Source organism: Nannospalax galili, unplaced genomic scaffold (assembly GCF_000622305.1).
Source record: "Nannospalax galili isolate Female #2095 unplaced genomic scaffold, S.galili_v1.0 scaffold1025, whole genome shotgun sequence".
NCBI lineage: Eukaryota > Metazoa > Chordata > Mammalia > Rodentia > Spalacidae > Nannospalax > Nannospalax galili.
In genome coordinates, this window is record NW_008353598.1 from 1408534 (window position 1) to 1412298 (window position 3765).

The 3765-nt window shown below is 48.1% G+C and overlaps 1 pseudogene; it reads right to left on the minus strand.

Moving 5' to 3' along the window:
* Nucleotides 1-3160: 3160 nt before the first annotated feature.
* Nucleotides 3161-3765, minus strand: part of LOC103748258 — a 1108-nt pseudogene continuing 503 nt past the window's right edge.

The window sequence follows — 3765 nt, forward strand, 5'->3', positions numbered from 1 at the left end:
CAGAGTTTTATTAAATCAGCTAGCTGGGGCTGACCATCCTTTCAAGACACACAGGTCTGGTTAGAGTAATCGACCCTGAGGCAATTTTAGGTAAAGATTATATAGGTTCCCACAACCGTTACATAAAAGCCCGCGTTTATACAGCCAATAGTTTTAAAGCAAGCATTTTACAAACCAATAACAAAAAAATGTTACAACTCCCTTTAGGTGTCTCAATTGGGGAGGGATGGGTGGTATTGTGCCTGGCACGACTCTTTTTTGATATCTTGTGTAAGCAGACATGCCTACAGACATGACACTGACCAGACAACTTGTCCCTATCTCCGGATGTCTGTGTCTCCAGCTGAGTTAATTGGTTACAAGCAGTAAACTCAGACAAGCAGTAAATTTAAACAAGTAGTAAAATTTTTCTTTCCCTAACATTTTCCCCCGTTTTTTAGATCAGACTGAGGAATCTTCCTCAGCAGTATCTAAGGCTTGGTATTTTTGGCGAAGGACCAAGAGATGGACAGTATCGATCTTTTTTTGAACAAACCTTAATAGTCTTTATTATGTAGGGACCAATTGTGACTAGTAGCAATAGAATAATTAGAGGTCCCAATTGTGACTAGTAGCAATATAATAATTAGAGGCCCTGCGATAGCTGAGAGGAGAGTTGTAAACCATGGTTTATGTATAAACCAAGACTCGAACCAGTTTTCACTACTTTTATACTCCTTGTGTCTTCTCTCCAGGTTCCTTTTTTTTTTTTTTCCGAGACAGGGTCTCACTATGTAGACTAGACTGGCCTGTAGATTAGACTGGCCTCAACTCAGAGATCCATCCACCTGTCTTTTTGGTGTTGGGATCAAAAGGGTGTGCCATCACACCTGGCCTATTATGTATCTTTAAATGTCTAAGAATAGATGTTTGTAATAAGAACTTAAGTTGTCCCAGTATTGTACAGTAACACTGAGTAAGCTGTACACACCTAACAAAGACTACAATCAGAAAGTGTCTTTTAAATAGCAACACTCTGACTTAGAAACTTTTCTATTTCTATTAGCCAGGACTCAGGCTTATGTAACTGTACTGTTTTGAGTGGATATTAACTTGGTTTTTTACAAATTTTAACACAAAGGGTATTTACCATGTTTGTTTACTAACTTTTTACTTTTCTTATACACTGGAAACTTTTTTAATGTCTAGTAACACTAGATGTTGTATATTTGGACTTTTTGTCCTTTATATACACTGTACATTGTAAAATTAAACACAGCTATAGGGGACAATGGTTAATTTTGTGTTACCAAAATCTTGAGTTGGTATTACACCCTTTATATTTTTTTTTCCCTTTTTAAACCAGCAAACATGTGTTGCTTGGAAGTGGTTTTATCATTTTATTTTTAAAAGACAGTATTTTACTATTAATATTAACAGAAGACTATCTACAGTGTGTTATTTACTATATCTACTTTTAACATACTTTGTGTACTTTTAAACATCTAGAAAGACTAAATAGTTTCAAAAAGAGTATTTAGCATTGTTAAACACATACATATATACATAGATGTATATACACATACTGTAATGAATAGGACGCATACACAGCCCAATAGTTATTACACAAAAGTCTTTTTTATGTGACCAGACTGGCGCTGGACCTTTTTTTTTTTTTTGACTCTATCTTTTAACTTACTGAACACAGACGTGTGTCGCTCCTGGGATCTTTTTAAAGGAGGCCTAACAACTCCATTTTAAAGTCATTTTTAGGAGACATGTCTATGACCTTTTTGTGAAGTAAAGCTGTAAAACTGGGCACACACTTGTTATTTTTTTATCTATACTTCATTTGTTTGCAATCTTTACATCTAGATGTCCAGATGTCGCCAAAAGTTTTTAAAGGTTGGGGGAATGGCTCCTGGGATCTTTTTAAAGGAGGCCTAACAACTCCATTTTAAAGTCATTTTTAGGAGACATGTCTATGACCTTTTTGTGAAGTAAAGCTGTAAAACTGGGCACACACTTGTTATTTTTTTATCTATACTTCATTTGTTTGCAATCTTTACATCTAGATGTCCAGATGTCGCCAAAAGTTTTTAAAGGTTGGGGGAATGGTGGAGAGTGGAGAGCACACATTATATACACAGGCCTCTGACCTTGGGGAGCGTTTCCAGCTGGCCAAACCGGCTAAGTCGCATCCAGCTTTTCCCAGGCGGAGGGAAGACGCCGGGCCGGCCCATCCCTCCCACCACCACGCGGGGCTCCACCATGCTGGGCTCCGCTCACCTTTTAGAACCGTTAAGGCCTTTGTTCCACGGTCCTGACAAAGCGCTGGCTGAGGCTCATCCCCAGGGCCGTCCCTGCCCAGCGATGGCCGTGCGTGGCTGCAGACCCGCCTTCTCCAGGTCCGGAGGCCCCTTCGGGTGGTTTGCCAGGTCGTGTCCACCGTCAGGTCATGTCCACTGTCATTCTGGGTCGTCACGTCCTCGCAGGCCCGGTCAGGGGAACAGGAAGCGGGGTGGGGGAGTGTCGAGGCTGCGCTGGGTGGCGGCTGCCACCGGTGTCATCGTTGGCTGGGACCGGCCGCCGCGATGTCAGCGGCTGTCATCGGTGTCGTCATTGGCTGAGACTGGCCGCTGTGGTGTCACAGTCTGTCTGGTCCCGGTGGCTGCAGCAGGCCCCGGGCGTCCTCAGGGCAGAGGCCCCCGCTGTTCCCTGGCCCCCCCGGCTGACCCCCGCTCAGGCCGGAGGCCGTGGGGGGCCCAGGGTAGTTAACAGCACCCTGTTTTCCCTAAGCTGAGATAAGACCCCTCTTACTGCCATTAAGTTTCTTGGCAAATCTTAGATGACAGCTTTAGGAGACTGAGCTCTCTAAGAGGTCTAGGTCCTTGGGGCAGCTTCTCTAGGACTGAGGTTCTGGGCTGGGGTGTTCTGGGCTCCCCTCTTCTTCCACTGGGATAGGGCCCGTGAGGAGAGTGTCTGGCTGAGTCTGAAAAGCAACATGTCACTTTTGCAGTTTTTGGCACCTGTAGGTGTCTGGGTTGAGATCTAAGCCCCGCCCTTGGCAACGAGGGAAGCTGCGGCATCTACAGCAGCAGGTCCAGGGGTCAGGGCACTGATGGCGCTGGGTGCAGCGTGGGCAGAGGCTTTTGTCACCTGTAGGTGTCTGGGTTGAGATCTAAGCCCCACCCTTGGCAACGGAGGAAGCTGCGGCATCTACAGCGGCAGGTCCAGGGGTCAGGGCACTGATGGCGCTGGGTGCAGCGTGGGCAGAGGATCCTGGGGCTGGAGTGGGATGGATGATGTCAGCTGGGGAGGGTGCTCCAGGGGTGGAATCCCAGCCCGGAACAGAGCAGGGCTGGGGAGATGGTGGGGTATGGCAGCCCTGTTTGGCCAAGGACATCTCCCCCAGCTGACTGCTAGGGTACTGGATCATGAGGATCTGCATTCGGACTTGGTGATGCCCAGTGGGCACACATTCCAGGCCGTCGTCAGGGCAGCAGTCACCACAGCATTGTATGGTCACACAGCTGGGCACCTGGGCACCACTTTCTTCTGGTGATCAGGGGCATCAAGCTGGGAGACAGGGGCCTGGGCGCCAGCCAGCTGCAGCAGTGCGGCGAGCAGCAGGCGGCGGAGTGGGGGCTCATGGTGCCCACCGGGGCCGCGGTCCAGGGGCTCCCACATCGCCCTAGCCTGGCTGTGAGGGGTGCGGTGGCAGCCAGAGCGCCATGGCAGGGGCCGGGGCGCAGGGATCGGGGGCTGGGGGGGCGGCTCCTCCCC